Consider the following 17,876-nt stretch of genomic DNA (forward strand, 5'->3'; position numbering starts at 1 on the left):
AAGGCTGGACATCAGGATGACTGGAGATAGCTCAAAATGCAGTGGGAGACTTTGGCATTTTTTTAATAAAAGCTTTTTTATTTTTCAAAATAAATGTAAAGATAGTTCCTAACATTCATCCTTGCAAAACCTCACATTCGAAATTTTTCTTTCCCTTCCCACCACTCCCTTCCCCCAGACAGCAAGTGTGCAATTCTTCTAAAAATATTTTCACATTTTTCATGCTGTGCAAGAAAAATAAAATAAAAATGAAAAAAAAAACACAAGAAGAAAATCAAATGAACAACAAAAAACGTGGAAATACTATGCTTTGATCCAGTCTCACTCTCTGTTGGCAGATGGCTCTCCCCATCATAAATCTACTGAAATTGCCTTGAATCACCTCATTGCTGAAAAGAGCAACATCCATCACAATTGATCTTCACAAAATCTTGCTATTGACATTGACAATGATTTCCTGGTTCTGCTCATTTCACTCAGTATCAGTTCATGTCTCTCCAGGCCTTTCTAAAATCATCCTGCTGGTCATTTTTTACAGAATAATAATATTCCATAATATTCATATACCATAACTTGTTCAGCCATTCTCCAATTGATGGGCATCCACTCAGTTTCCAATTTCTTGCCACTACAAAAAGGACTGCCACAAACATTTCTGCATATATGGGTCCTTTTCCCTATTTTATGATCTCTTTGGGACACAGCCCCAGTAGACACACCACTGAATCAAAGGGTATGCACAGTTTGACAGCCCTTTGGCCATAGTTCCAAATTGCTCTTCAGAATGGAGGGATAAATTCACAATTCTACCAACAATGTATTCGTGTCCCAGTTTTCCCACATCCCTTCCAACATGCATCATTATCTTTTCCTCTCATCTTATCCAATCTGAGAGACATGTAGTGCTACTTCAGAGTTGTCTTAATTTGCATTTCTCTGATCAATAGGTATTTAGAGCATTTTTTCATATGACTAGAAATGGTTTTAATTTCTTCATGTGAAAATTGTCTGTTCATATCCTTTGTGAGTCAATTCTTTATTTACACTGGATGTAAAAATTTCCTCCAGTTTTCTGCTTGTCTTCTAATATTAACTACACTGGTTTTATTTGTACAAAACCTTTTTAATATAATCAAAATTATACATTTTATATTTCATAATGTTCTCTAATTCTTCTTTGGCCATAAATTCCTCCCTTCTCCACAGATCTGAAAGTTGGACTATCCCTTGTTCTTCTAATTTGCTTATAATATCATTCTTTATGTCTAGATCATGAACCCACTGCGACTTTATCTTGGTATAAGGTGTTAGATGTTAGTCAATAACTGGTTTCTGCCATACTATTTTCCAGCTTTCCTATCAAATAGTAAGTTCTTATCCCAGAAGCTGGAATCTTTTGGCTTATCAAACACTAAATTGCTGTAGTCATTAACTATTGTGACTTATGAACCTTACCTGTTTCATTGATTTTTACTACTCTATTTCTTAGCCAGTAACAAATGGTTTTGATGATCATTGCTTTATTAACATATTCTAAGTCTAGTATAGCTAGTACACCTTTCTTTGCATTATTTTTCATTAATTCTCTTGAAATTCTTGACCTTTTGTTCCTCTGGATGAATTTTGTTACTATTTTTTCTAACTCTACAAAGCAATCTCTTGGCAGTTTGATTGGTATGGTACTGAAGAGGTAGATTAGTATAGATATATTTGTTATTTTTCTTATTTAGCTCAGTCTACCTTTGAGCACTTGATATTTTCCCAATTGTTTAGATTTAACTTTATGTGAAAAGTGTTTTGTAATTGTGTTCATATAATTCTTGGCATTGTCCCAAACATTTTATATTATGTACAGTTGTTTTAAATGGGATTTTTCTCTCTTTTGCTGTTGGATTTTGTTGATAACATATAGAAAAGCTTATGACTTATGTGAGTTTATTTTATGTCCTGCAATTTTGCTAAAGTTGTTCATTGCTTTTAGTAGTTTTTTTAAGTTAATTTTCTAGGATTCTCTAAGTATACCATCATATCATCTGCAAAGAGTGATAATTTGGTTTCCTCATTACCTACTTTAATGCCTTCAATTTCTTTTTCTTCTCTTATTGCTGAAGCTAACATTTCTAATACAATATTGGCAGTAATAGTAATTGTGGGCAACTTGTTTCAATCCTGATCTTATTAGGAATGTTCCTAGTTTATCCCCATTATATACAATGCTTACTGTTGGTTTTATATAGATGCTACTTATCATTTTAAGGAAATGATTCCTATGCTCTCTAATGTTTTTAGTAGAAATGGGTGTTGGATTTTGTCAAATGCTTTTTTGCATCAATTGATATAATAATATGATTTCTGTTAGTTTGATTATTGATATAGTCAGTTATGTTAATAGTTTTACTGATATTGAAGCAGCCCTGCATTTTTGGTATAAATCCTACTTGGTCATAGTGTATTATCCTGATTATAAATTGCCATAATCTCTTTGCTAATGTTTTATTTAAAATTTTTGCACCAATATTCATTGGGGAAATTGGTCTATTTTCTTTCTCTATTTTGGTTCTTCCTGGTTTAAGCATCAGCACCATATTTGTGTCATAAAAGAAATTTGATAGGACTCCTCTTTTCCTGTTTTTTCAAATACTTTGGGTAGTATTGAAATTAATTGTTCTTTAAATGTTTGGTAGAATTCACTTGTAAATTCATCTGGCCCTGGAATTTTTTCTCTGGGAGTTGATTAATAGCTTCTTCAATTTCTTTTTTTAAAATGGAACTATTTAAGTAATTTATTCACTCATCTATTAATCAGGACAATATTTTTGTCATATGAAAAGGGGCTCTAACTCATTATTGATCAGAGAAATGGAAATTAAAATAACACCGAGGTACCACTACACACCTATCAGATTGGCATTTCCTATAATGATGAATGTTGGAGGGGATGTGGGAAAACTGGGACACTAATACATGGTTGGTGAAGTTGTGAACTGATTCAACCATTCTGGAGAGAAATTTGGAACAATGCCCAAAGGGCTATCAAACTGTGCATACCCTTTGATCCAGCACTTATATCCTAAAAAGATCATAAAGGAGGGAATGGGACCTGCATGTACAAAAATGTTTATGGCAGCCTTTTTTAGTGGCAAGAATCTAGAAACTAAGTGAATACCCGTCAGTTAGAGAATGACTGAATAAGTTATGGTATATGGGTGTTATGCAATATCATTGTTCTATAAGAAATGATCAGCAGAATTATTTCAGAGGCCTGGAGAGACTTACATGAACTGATGCTAAGTGAAGTGAGTAGAACCAGATCATTGTACATGGCAACAATAAGATTATAAGATGATCAATTCTGATTTTTTCATGGCTCTTTTCAACTATGAGATGATTCAGGCCAGTTCCAATGATCTTGTGATGACAAGAACCATCTGCACCCAGAGAGCAGACTGTGGGAACTGAGTGCAGATCACAACATATTATTTCACTCTTTTTGTTGTTGTTTGCGCATTTTGTTTTCTTACTCATTTCCTTTTTGATCTAATTTTTCTTGTGCAGCATGATAATTGTGGAAATATGTATAGAAGGATTGCACATTTTTAACATATATTGGATTACTTGCTGTCTAGGGGAGATGGTAGAAGGAAAGAGAAGGAAAACATTTGAAACAAGGTTTTTGCAAGGGTGAATGTTGAAAATTATGTATATGTTTTGAAATAAAAAGCTTTAATAAAAAAACCAAATGTGTTTCTTGTAAACAAAATATTGTAGGACTCTTGCTTTTAATCCACTCTGCTCTCCATTTCCATTTTATGGGAGATTATCCCATTCACATTCACAATTAAAAGTACTAACCCATTATTTTCAGCCATCTTATTTTTTCCATTATACTTTTCTTTCTCCTTCCAGCCTTTTCCTCCTCACCACTGTTTTACTTCTGACCACCTCTTTCAGTCTGCCCCTCTTTTTTTTTAGCTACCTCCTTCTTATCCCTTTTCTCTTCTACTTTTGTTCTCCCTTCTATTAGTCTCTCCCTTCACTTTCTTCTTTCCTCTACTACTTCCCTATAAATTAGACAAATTTCTATACCAAACTTTTATGTATAATATTCTGTCTTTGAGACAAATCCAATGAGATTAAGGTTCAAACAATGCTCATCCCACTCTCTTTTTTCCCTCAACTTTAATAGGTCTTTTGTGCCTCTTCATACAATGTAATTCACCCCATTTTATTTGTTTTCCTCTTCTCCCAGTACAATCCATTTTCCATCCTTAATTTTTTTTATATCATCACATTAAAATCAACTTATACCTACATCCTCTAAGTATACAAGGTACAAAGGTACAATTCTTAAGAGTTATAAATATCATCTTTCCATGTAGGGATGTAAATATGTGAACCTTAAAAAAACATACATTTTTTTCTTCCCTTTTTACCTTTTTATGCTTCTCTGTGTATTTGGAGTTCACATTTTCTGTTCAGCTCTTATATTTTCATAAAATGATTGAAAATCTCCTATTTCACTGAATTTCATCTTTTTCCCTGAAAGATAATGCTTAGTTTTGCTTATTAGTTGTTTCTTGCTTGTCATCCAAACTTTTTTTTTTCTAACAGAATATTATATTCCTTCAATCATTTAAAGTGGAAGCTGCTAGGTCTTGGGTAATTCTGATTGTGCCTGTTCTATATTTGAATTATTTTTTCTGGCTGCTTGCAGTATTTTCTCCTTGATTTGATAATGCTGGAATTTAGCTTACAATATTCCTTGGAGTTTTTATTTTGCTGTTTCTTTCAGGAGGTGACTGGTGGATTCTTTCAATGACTATTTTCCCTCTGGTTCTAAGATCAGTTTTCCTTGATAATTTCTTGAAATATGTTGTTCAGGCTCTTTTTTTTTTTCATTGTGGCTTTCAAGTAGTCCAACACTTTTTAGATTATCTCTCTTGGATCTGTTTTCCATGTTTTTCAAATGAGGTATTCTACATTTTCTTCTATTTTTTTGTTTGGTTTGACTGATTTTTCATGTCTCATTTAGTTATTTACTTCCATTTCTCCAACTCTAAATTTTAATGATTTATTTTCTTCAGTTAGTTTTTTTTACTGCTTTTGCATTTGATCAATTGTTCTTTTAAAGGAGCTCTTTTCTTCATTTGGATTTTTTTTTTCATTTCAAAAAATTCATTGTTTGAAAACTTGTTCTCTTCAGTCAATTTTTGTGTTTCCTTTTCCAAACTCTCCTGAAAAACTCTCATTTCTTTTCCCCATTTTTCTTCTCTCTTTTAAGAACCTTTTTAACTCTTCCAAGAGAGCCTTTGGAGCTGGAGACCACTTCATGTGCCCTTTTGAGCCTTCACCTGTAGGCATTTTGAATTTGCCATCCTCTTCTGGCTTTCTGTTCCAATTTTCCCTGTTTCCATGGTAGCTCTCTATGGTCAGAGCTCTTTTTTGCTTTTTTGCTCATTTTTAAATGTTGAGGTCTGCTCTTAGAGAACAAGGGATATTATTCTGAAATTCCCCTGTAGGGTGACAGGGGCTTCTCACTTACTGCACTGTGTGGACCTTGCCAAATTTCACCCATTATGCTGGGGTTCACAGGCTCACAATTTGTCTTCTGTAGTTACATTGGAGTTCTCCCAACTAGTCTGTTAATCCACTGGCTTTCTGAACCAGGTTAGAGTAGTCAATGCTGCAGTATTTTGGCTGAGACTCTCACTAGATTTCTCCCTCTGGGCTTTTCTTCCCTGGGCCTCCTCTCATTGTTCCTGTGCTAGACTTCATTCTTCTCTCCCCAATTGAGACAGACCTTCTTGAAGCCCTTCCAAGATAACTTATGCTGGTAAAGTATTATATTACACATGTTTCTGAGTTCTGTCACTTCAAAAATTTGTTCAGAAGCTTGATCTACTGTTGATTCCAAGGAAAGTCCCCTCTACTCTCTGCCATTTTGATACTACCTCAACCTTGGCATTTTTAAGATCTTTCCCAGATCTCAGTTTTACTGAAGAAATGCCCATTCATTTATTAAGGCTAAGTATAAAAAAGAAGAAAACCTGCTATGTAATGAACCTAAGAGTAGAAATTCTCATACATGCCAAGGACTGATTTTTATATCTATCCTTAGTGCATTGGGCAACAAGGATATCAAACCAGTCAATAAAAAGAAATTAATTCAGGCAATTCAGGCCAGATAATGAAGCTAAATATTGAATACTTTAGCTACATATTAAAAAGATGGGATTCATTGATAAAAATAAAAGTGATATTGTGAAAGACTAAAAGCAAAAGCAGTTGGCAGGAAAGAGGTGGATAGATAGCATCATGGAAACTATGAATCTTATTTGAAGAGACTTTGAGAGAGAGTTGAGGGTAGAAGGGAAGGTACTGGAGTGCTACTGAGTATAAGGTAAGAAAAAATTGCATACCATAGAACAACAAATATTCAGAGTGCTCCCAAATATGGGTCATCTCTAATTAATTAAAAAATTAGATGATGGTAGATTGGTCATATGAAATAATGTATTTATTCCAATGTAAATTATATTACGTATCGATGATGTATGATAGAAACAAAAACAAAAACAAAATAAAAAATAATAGCAAAATACAAATGATGAAGTAAAGTCCAAAAAGTTTTGTTTTGACTACTATGTATTTATTTTGTGGCTAGAGATAAAACAAGCAAACACAAACACAAATTCCCCAAAGCTGGACAACAAAACAAGTTTAGTTGCATGTATTCCTTTCTTTAGTAAAGGCTACCATTTCTTTCCTGTTAAGAAAACTAGATGTTCACCATTTTGGAATAAAAACATCAGATGTTTTGTATGTAAAGCTTTTTGGGGAGAAGTTTTTTTTAATTTGAAGTAATCATATTGGTAAAGCCAATGTACATTGCAGTAATAATCAAATTAATAAAAATCAAAATAAGAAGTTGAAAAAAATTCATCATGATGTGGCTTTAGAATCAAATATGTCATATCTTTTACTTTTCCTAGAAAGATAAAGATTTATGTTTCCAGGTATCTTTCAGGTTAAAATGTTGAAAGCTATTGAGAAATAGGGGGGTATAGTCAGGTGAAGGGAAAAAAGGAAGAAGGAGGATATTTTGAAGGAGAGATATCAGACCAGAAAGTGTCCTGAGAAACAAAAGATACCTGCCAGGTCTTGGAATGTCCTAAAAATCACAACAATCTAGGTTATATCTGAGAACAGAAATGATTAGCTCTGAATGAGCCTTAGAGTGGAAAATATAATAAATGCCAAAGATGCATATTTTTTTCAATTCTAGGCAAGTAGAGAGTGAAAATTCAGAATTTCTAGATGAGACCAATCATTTATTTCAATTTATGATTTATATAAATGATTTGTGTCCATTTATATGGTTTATAATTTATGATTTATCATTCATTACATTAGATCAAAGAGGGCACTTAGAGCCTAGAACATCTACCATTGATGAACATATATATTCCAGAATCAGAAACCTTTTTAAGGGATAGAACTTTGGAATGTCAGTATTGAGTGACTATAGGACAAAAAGAATGACATACTCAAAGGCTAAGAATCCAAATTATCAAAAATGATATTTAATCTCATAGAATAATATTGTATCTGGCAGTAGCCATAGAGAAAAGAATGAGAAAAAGAGATGAGTACTTTCGAAAAGGAATAACAGAATGAGAGAGCCCTTAGAACACAAGGGAACAGAAACTTTCAAATCTGGAAGGAACCATGGAGAAAAAAAGGAGAGATTGAGGAGAACCTCTAGAAGAAGGGAAGCAGATATTTAGGAAAGAAACCAAAGGTCAGGACTAAAGTGTCTTCCGTTTTTCAATATGCCACAGCTCTAAGCGTTCTTAGAATCTATATGATCTGCTGTGGAATGGCCCTCCAGATGCTAAATGTCCTAAATTTCAAGGCTTATATTAAATTTTTCTGACCAGGAAAAATATTTTCCAGTTACAGGTACATAATATGTACTAGCATGCTAAGGACTTACAAGAGACACTAATTACTTTTAAAACTGTGTATGCAGTAAGATACATGTGCTTAATCATCCAATAGAAAAAAAATAAAGAAATCCTTATGGATCCTGGTGGGGTGTAACAGCCTAAAAATGTAAATTATCAATCCTATGAGAGCTTGACTCTTGAGGCTTCCTGGTACCCTTCAAAAAGGATTTATGTTGCAGGAGTACTAAAGCCGAGAATATAGAATTTTCTAGCTAGTAGATCAGTCTAGCCTCTGAAAATCTAGATTTGGAGTGAAAATCTTAGAGAGATTTTGAGATTTGGGAGGCTCATGCAAAGAAAAAGTAGGATCTTGAAGGAAATTTGGAATTTAGGATCATTAGCTGGATGAGACTGGAGAATCTCCAAAGTCAAAATCATTAGAGCTTAGATAAGGTGGGGTGTATAAATCCCATAGGATTTGGAAATGGACATCTTTAGAAACAAGAGGATTTGAACACATATAATGTGTCAGACCTGGAAGCTGCCATGGAGATAAAAAAGAGAGAGCTAATAGGGCCCATAGAAGAGGGAACCTCAGAGCAGAAAGACTTGACTTTCCTGGAAAACAGTATATGCTATAGGTAAGAGGGTTTAGAGGATAGAAGTCATAGAAATCATAGAAGGGAATGAGAGAGGGAGGAGACTATTGAGAAAGAAACATATCAATGAAAGAGGAGATCTCTTAGAACATCAAAAATCAGAACTTTTCCCTAGAAACCATTATTTGTGATAGCTAGGAGATTTTAAGAACATCACTCATCTGCACTGGAATAGATTTTGGAGTGGAAAATCTCATCCATGCCAAGGATTGATTTTCATCTCTAGTTTTTGCTCTAGTTTTGCTGTCCATTGGACAGCAAAGTGTTCAAATCAGTCAATACTTAATGAAATTAACTCAGGCTTTCAATAGAAGTCCAAATCCTGAAGCTGGGATTCACTGGTAAAAACCCAGATGTTGGGAAAAATTGAAGGCAAAAGCAAAAGTAGATGGCAGCAGAAGAGATGAGTGTGCCATGGAAACAAAGAAAAGAACTTAGATAGATAGTGAGGAAGATAAAAGGGAAGGTCCTGGAAGGATATAATCAATAGAGTCACAAAGATTAGCAATGAGTCAATGACTGAACAAAAACAAATAGTCTTAGTGGGCCCAAATATTGTTCATGCAAATTGCAAATCAAGATTTTTTTTAAAAGAAGGTAGATTTTCCACAGAAAGTCATTCATCTATTCAAATATAAATTATATTATACATTAATGATGCATAATAGAAACAAAAAGGAAAAAATATATTTAAAAACACTCCACATATATTGTAAAACCCACCATAAGTTTTTGGTGAAATTGCAATGTATTTTTTGGCCAGTCAAACATCCCCATCCCCAATTTCCATATAACTGAATACCACAACAAGTGCAGAAGCACTTTTCTATTACTGTTTCTAGTATTATACAAAAAAAAATTAATCTCCAACAATTTTAGACAAAAAGCAGATATTCCATATGGTGACCTTTTTTTAAGAAAAAGACTTCTATTTGGAAGTCATCACATAATTAAAACCAAGGTTCATTGAATAATGATACTAATTAATAAAATTAAACCTAAGAATTTGATGTAAGTTATCATGATATGGCTTTAGAACCAAAAATGTCATATATTCCATGATCCCTAAAACACTTAAAATTAGTCTTGGCTTCTATGTACTTGTAATATGGGAATGTTGAGTGTAGTTGAGGGCATAGATACTCTATTTGTGAGCGAGGAATTAAAAATTGCCTCTAACTAATCCCAATAGAGAGTGGAAAATGAAACCAGAAGAAGTGATAGTGAAAGGCACCAGAACCAAGATTCGATGGACCAGACAGAAGTTTTGGATCCAAAATCCTTAACTTCATGTGGATATGTAATCTATATTTTTACATGGAAACAGAAGTGGGAAAGTGAGAGATGGATATGACTAAACAATTTGCCAGTAACAAATTTTATTGGTGAGCTCAAATATTGGTCATCCCCAATTAATTTTTAAAAATAATGATATACTTTTCATATGAGATCATTTATTTATTCTATATGTTATATTATGTACCACTGATGTTTAATAAAAATAAGCAATATTTTTTTAAAAAATTAAATAAAAACCCCACCAAAAATTTTGATGAGATTACTGTGTACTGTTTGCATGGGCAAAAAACAAACAAGCAAACAAACAAATTTAAAAAAAAACATAAAAACTGAAGTAACACAAAACATGCAAGGCAGAAAAGTACAGTTACAAGTATTCTTTCATTAATAAAGACTGCTGTTTTTATGACTCTTAATAAATACAAAACTTCAGCAATTTTGAACAACAAGACCCTGTTTTATGTAGAGTGCTTTTTAGAAAGACTTCCATTTAAAAGACATGTCAGTAAAACCAGTGTACAATGTAATAATAATTCAGTGAATAAAATTTAAAATATGGACTTGAGAGAAGGTATTATAATATGGCTTTAGAATCAAAAATATAATGCCTTTGATGTTTTCTATATTGCTAAAGTTTTCAACTACCAGGTACCTTTCATGTGTTAAATGTTGGAAGTAGTTGAGAGCAGAAATCCAGAATGTCTTAGCTAAGAGTTGAATCCTGCCTCTAAGTATACCAAAGGGGAATGAAAAATGGAGCCAGAATAGATGGAGGGCACTGGAAAGCAGACTTTGTGGGTTTGACAGAAACTTTGAATTCAAAATACTGAACTTAATTCCACTGTGGAATCTATGTCATTGTTCAGAGGGACTAGAAATGGGATAGTGGGAGATTTTCAAGAGCTGAGAATGGAAATTGTGAGAAATAAATGTTTAAACACATTATATGCTATAGCCATAGTGATAGAAGGATGAAGGAGAGAATCTTAAAGAAAAGATATCAGAGGTCCAAGTGACTCAAGACTCCAAAGGACAGATTTTGGAATGGCCTGAAAATCTCTACATTTGATTTCTATGCAGTCTCTTAAAAGAGAAATGCTGAGCTCTGAATGGACTTTAGAAAGAAAATGGTCATTAGTACTCACATTGAACCTAAGCTGGTGCCAGGTGCTGTCATTTCCTGAGGCAGCCACAGCTAACATTGGTGCCTCTTCCTCTTCTGCTTCCTCCTCACTGTTATCATGGCCTTCACTTACAAATCTATGACATCTGTGCAACTGATTGGCTTCAATAATAGTATAGGACTGTAGATACAAATCCACATGTTATGGACCCACTTAGGATACTGTAGTACACATTTTCTTTACATGGCTGACTCTCAATTTCATAATTTTGAGGCTTTCCGTTGCTTATATTTAATTTCTTACTTATGGCCTATTTTGATCCTGATTTTAATATCAGCATCAGGTCAGAAAGAAAAATTTTGTGTTTGGATTGCAGTGGGCATAACTTAACATCATTGCTTATGTGTTGGATGGTACTGCTGGAAAGCAAGCTTATAGAAGTAACTCCAACATCCCTTTAGGAGAATTATTTTGTTTATTGTTTATTGTGTAGTGATGGGGAGAAATGGGTGTCAGTGTCAGGGTGTTATTTTATGTATTCTCTAATGGACAGTCTTGTTTTCTTTGATTCTGTCCCATTGGAAAACATATAATACAGGAATTTTCTTCTTGTCATGGAGATGTGACATTATCCAGGTAACTGTTTCTATTGTCTACACAGTGACTATGATTGTGGGAATTGATGCCTGATATGAAACTTTGCTGTTTAACTTCTTATATAGAGACCTATTTACTGAAATGATTATTGGATTGCAGCACGTGTGACTGCCGATGAATTTATGTAACTTTTTCAAGGTTTATGGATTTCCATAATTTGAAGCACAGTTCTGCTATGAAAAAATGCTTCCCTTTGTTTCTCTGTGTTTGCTTTTCATTCTAAACATATAGCTTGCCCATTAACAGAGGAAGAAGTAAATTGGTTAAATAGTCCCATTTTAGAAAAAAGTAATAGAACAAGCTATTAGTCAACTCCCCAAGAAAAAAATCCCCAGGACCAGATGGATTTACATGTGAATTCTACCAAACATTTAAAGAACAATTAACTCCAATGCTGTATAAACTATTTGAAAAAATAGGGATTGAAGGAGTCCTACCAAATTCCTTTTATGACACAGATATGGTACTGATACCTAAACCAGGTAGATTGAAAACAGAGAAAAAAAAACTATAGACCAATCTCCCTAATGAATATTGATGCTAAAATCTTAAGTAAAATATTAGCAAAGAGATTACAGAAAATCATCCCCAGGATAATACACTATGACCAAGTAGGGTTTATACCAGGAATGCAGGGCTGGTTCAATATAAGGAAAATTATTAGCATAATTGACTATATCAATAACCAAATTAACAAAAACCATATGATCATCTCAATAGATGCAAAAAAAGTATATGATAAAATCCAACATCCATTCTTAATAAAAACACTTGAGAGTATAGAAATAAATGGACTTTTCCTTAAAATAGTCAAAAGCATATATTTAATACTGTCAGTAAGCATCATATGTAATGGGGATAAACTGGGACCTTTCTCAGTAAGATCAGGAGTGAAACAAGGTTGCCCACTATCACCATTATTATTCAATATTGTATTAGAAATGCTAGCCTTGGCAATAAGAGTTGAGAAAGAGATTAAAGGAATTAGAGTAGGTAATGAGGAAACCAAATTATCACTCTTTGCAGATCATATGATGATATATTTAGAGAACCCCAGAGATTCTACTAAAAACATATTAGAAATAATTCACAACTTTAGCAAAGTTGCAAGATACAAAATAAATCTACATAAATCCTCATCATTTTTATACATCACCAACAAAATCCAATAGCAAGAGATACAAGGAGAAATTCCATTCAAAATAACTGTTGATAGCATAAACTATTTGGGAATCTATCTACCAAAGGAAAGTCAGGAATTATATGAGCAAAATTACAAAACACTTTCCGCACAAATAAGTCATATTTAAATAATTGGAAAAATATTATGTGCTTTTGGATAGGCCAAGTGAATATAATAAAGATGACAATACTCCCAAAACTAATCTATTTATTTAGTGCTATACCAGTCAGACTCCCAAGAAACTATTTTAATGACCTAGAAAAAATAACAATAAAATTCATATGGAAGAACAAAAGGTCAAGAATTTCAAGGGAATTAATGAAAAATAAAATCCAATGAAGGTAGCCTAGCTGTACCTGATCTAAAACTATATTATAAAGCAGTAGTCACCAAAACCATTTGGAAATGGTATTGGCTAAGAAATAGATTAGTTGATCAGTGGAATAGGTTACATTGACAGGACAAAATAGCCAATAACTATAGCCATCTAGTGTTTGACCAGCCCAAAGATCCCAACTTTTGGGATAAGAATTCATTATTTGAGAAAAACTCCTGGGAAATTAGTATGGCAGAAATTAGGCATGAACCCATACTTAAAACCGTACACCAAGATAAATTCAAAATGGGTCCGTGATTTAGGCATAAAGAACAAGATTATAAATAAATTAGAGGAACATAGGATAGTTTACCTCTCAGACTTGTGGAGGAGGAAGGAATTCATGGCCAAAGAAGAACTAGAGATCATTATTGATCACAAAATAGAACATTTTCATTATATCAAATTTAAAAGCCTTTGTACAAACAAAACTAATGCAAACAAGATTATAAGGGAAGCAACAAACTGGGGAAACTTTTTTACAGTTAAAGGTTCTGATAAAGGCCTCATCTCCAAAATATATAGAGAATTGACTAATTTATAAGAAATCAAGCCATTCTCCAATTGATAAATGGTCAAAGGATATGAACAGACAATTTTCATATGATGAAATTGAAACTATTTCCACTCATATGAAAGTGTTCTATGTCACTATTGATCAGAGAAATGCAAATTAAGACAACTCTGAGATATCACTACACACATTTTAGCCAATCTGACAGGAAAAAATGATGAATGTTGGCAGGGATGTGGGGAAACTGGGATATTGATGGAGTTGGTGGAGTTGTGAATGAATCCAACCATTCTGAAGAACAATCTGGAATTATGCCCAAAAAGTTATCAAAATGTGCATACCCTTTGACCCAGCAGTGCTACTGCTGGGTTTATATCCCAAAGAGAAACTAGAGAAGAGAAAGGGACCTCTATATGCCAAAATGTTTGTGGGAGGCCTTTCTGTGGTGGCTAGAAACTGGAAAATGAATGGATGTCCATCAATTGGAAAGTGGTTGGGTAAATTGTGGTATATGAATGTTATGGAATATTATTGTTCTGTAAGAAATGACCAGCAGGATGAATACAGAGAGGCTTGGAGAGACTTACATCAACTGATGCTGAATGAAATGAGCAGAACCAGGAGATCCCTATACACTTCAACAAAAATACTGTATGAGGATGTACTCTGATGAAAGTGGATATCTTCAACAAAGAGAAAATCTAATTCAGTTCCAATTGATCAATGATGGACAAAATCAGCTACACCCAGAGAAGGAAGACTGGGAAATGAGTGTGAACTGTTTGCATTTTTATTTTTCTTCTCAGGTTATTTTTACCATCCGAATCCAATTCTTCCTATGTAACAAAAGAACTGTTTGGTTCTGCATACATATATTTTATCTAGGCTATACTATAACATATTTAACATGTATAAGACTGCCTGCCATCTAGGGGAGGGGGTTGGAGGGAGGGAAAGGAAAAGTCGGAACAGAAGTGAGTGCAAGGTATAATGTTGTAAAAAATTTCCCATGTATATGTACTGTCAATAAAAAGTTATAATAAAAAAAAATCACAAAAAATAAATAAATACTGCAACTATTACCATAGAACTAAACTTATCCACTTAACAGAAATGGGAACTAAATGTATTGGTACATGGACGACAGGTATTATATGAAGCATATAAAATCAATCCTATAATTCCTGTCCATCTCATTTCCACTTATCAATATATGTGTGTTCTGTAGGAGAGGGAAGAACCAGGTGATCTCTTTTGTTAAACAGTGTACATTCAATCAGCATAATGTTCCTAGTAATTTAACCTTCATAAGTGTTTGCTTTTTTTGGTTCATACATGTTAAGTTTTTTGCCTTGGTTTGATTTTACAATAGAAAAGCTAATTTAGGAATACTGGCAACATTCATTTTGATATTATCCTTTTATTTTTCCAAAGGCATGAAAAGATAGTTTTCAAAATTCACCTTTGCAAAATCTTGTGTTCCAAATTTTTCTCTCTCCTCCCTCCCCCCTTACCTTTGCCCTAAACAGCAAGCAATCGAAAATAAGCTAAAAATGTGCAATTATTTCAAATGCATTTCTATATTTGTCATGCTGCACAAGAAAAATCAAATCAAAATGGAAAAAAGTACACAAGAAAGAAAAAACTCAAGCAAACAAACAAACAACAAAAACAAAGGTGAAAATACTATGCTTTGATCCACAGTCTCCCTAGTTGTCTCTCTGGATGTTAATGGCTCTTTCCATCACAATCCTATTGGAATTATCTTGAATCACCTCATTGTTATGCTATATGAATGTAATGGGCAATCATTGTTCCATAAGGAATGATGAGTATACTGATTTCAGAAAAGCCTGGAAAGACTTACATGAAGTGATGCTAAATGAAGTGAGTAGAAGCAAGTGAACATTATACACCCAAACAACAAGACTATATGAGGTTCAACTGAGATAGACTTGCCTCTTTTCAACAATGAGGTGATTCAAGATAATATTAAGTCTGGGAAGAGCCAAGGAGAAGAGAAGGAGACTCTGAGAACTTATCATCAATTACAAGGATTATGCTAAATATTTTCATATTGCTATATATATATGTATGTATTCTTACAGTTGCAGACAAATAATATATAATATGCTAAGGTCAGAAGAAAAAGTTATGAGTTTTAAAATTTTTATATGTAGGAAGATTCATGTGCATCTGATTCATGTGCAACTGGTTGGTTGGTTGGTGTACTTTGTTCTCAAAGAGCTCCAAAATAACCTCACTATGTTACACTTGAGTTACAATGTGTCTAACTGTGGCTGATCAGATCAAAATAAGCTTGAAATGCTCTGCCACAGGTCAGACACAAATAGTCCTTTTGAACTTTTGGGGGTAGACTAACTTTGCTCATCTTGTTTTTCTTCTGAGATAATTCAATTCTGCTTTGCTCATAGAGCACAGCATCTTCTCTGATGAGAGTATGTTATACTGGACAGTCTTAAGTCAGAGTTTCCCATATTATACAATATATGGGAGACATGCAATCAGTTCTAAAGTTCTTAAATACCTTACATCACTTTTTCTGAGCACCTGAGTGCTTGTCCTGTGTGAGTTCTCCATAATATAATTAAAAAAAAAGAAAAAAGCAACTGAGGTCCTTTGTCAAACTAAATTGCCAAGGATTTCAACTCTACTGCAGAGAGCACCATTCCATTGGACTGGCCACATTGTTTGAATGCCAAAATATACATTTACCAAAAAGACTATTATGGTCTAATTAGAAAATAAAAAGAAAATTCCAGTAAAAACACATGAAGGTACTTCCTTACAATCCAAAACATCAGACCATGGTACCCCTTAGTACACTGAATACTGAGGCTTCTTGGGAGCTTTCAAGGACCTATGTTCCTGGGGTTCTACAACTGAGAATAAAGATGCTTAAGCGCAGTGATCAGTTGTGGAATACACAATCCATGGAAAGGCCAGAAATAAGACCAGCTGCTCTGGCTCTCACAGAGATCATGAAAAGTAAAAGAAAGAAAGACAAAAAGACACCAGTGTTCTTTCAAAGTGAAGAATAGTAAAAAGTGGAGATGAATGAATGAATCTTTATTATCATTAACTCTACCCTTAAATGCTTTCTAACCACAACGTTGCTAAGGAAACACAAATGAAAACAAAAGATAAATCAGTCAGTGTATGAAGGGACTATGTGAAAGTTGGGTTCAAGGAGAAAATTTACCATTCTCAGACAAACTGTGTCTCCTCCTATCCAGGCAGGTGGCTTATCACTCCTGCAGATCCATTCCCATCCAACTCAATCATTTCCACTCCCATGCTTCCAGGTCTCCCACCAGCCAATGAGCAAACTGAAGTGAGAGTTTATGCCAGATCAGAATGATATGAATTACTGCAGTCTGAGTGCAGATTGAGCAGGCCAGAATGCCTGGGAAAGTACAGCTTGGAATATAGCAAAAGCTAGGCAGGTGTGATTACATCACCAAGCAGGTGTGATTACCTGGGAGGACACTGAATATTAGATAAGGAATGGTCTTGGAATATAAGAATATATAAACTTCAATGAAATTTAAAATTCAAGATCATCACCTGGTTGTGAGTGTAGAGTCTGCAAGGCTTGAATTGTGACTACCTACCTAAGAGAGAAGGGGAAATGTACAGGGTCTGGGAATGGACATTTTCAGAAAAAGAAGGATTTGAGCACACAGAGTGTTCAATCTGGGAGTTGCCATGGAGATGAAAATGGGAGAGCTAGCAGTAGAAGAGTCAACCTCAGAGCAAAGAGAGCCCTTAGAACAGAAAAGGTCAGATGTTCCAGTGGCATGGAAATCAGATGGGAGTAGGGAGGTATCAGAATAGAAATCACCTGCTGGGGAAGAAAATTCAGTGGAAATATCAAAATTCACAAGATTTTATATGTCAGCCATTTTTTTCATTTAAAAATGTTAGATTTTTGTAAGAGATTATTCACTTATAACAATATAATTTTGTTGGGCATCAGACATGGATAAGAAACACAAAGAAACAAAAACCAAAAAATGTCCTATTTTCAACCACATTACCAAAAGGGTGTGGTGAGATTACTGTCAATGATTGTCCTAGCTAAAAATGTGCCA

General features: G+C 33.9%; 1 pseudogene; it reads left to right on the forward strand.

The window, feature by feature from the left end:
• The first annotated feature begins 11,148 nt into the window (after positions 1–11,148).
• Positions 11,149–11,844, forward strand: LOC141549056 (ethanolaminephosphotransferase 1 pseudogene; annotated as a pseudogene).
• The last annotated feature ends 6,032 nt before the right edge of the window (positions 11,845–17,876 follow it).

The sequence above is a fragment of the Sminthopsis crassicaudata genome, chromosome X, assembly GCF_048593235.1.
Source record: "Sminthopsis crassicaudata isolate SCR6 chromosome X, ASM4859323v1, whole genome shotgun sequence".
NCBI lineage: Eukaryota > Metazoa > Chordata > Mammalia > Dasyuromorphia > Dasyuridae > Sminthopsis > Sminthopsis crassicaudata.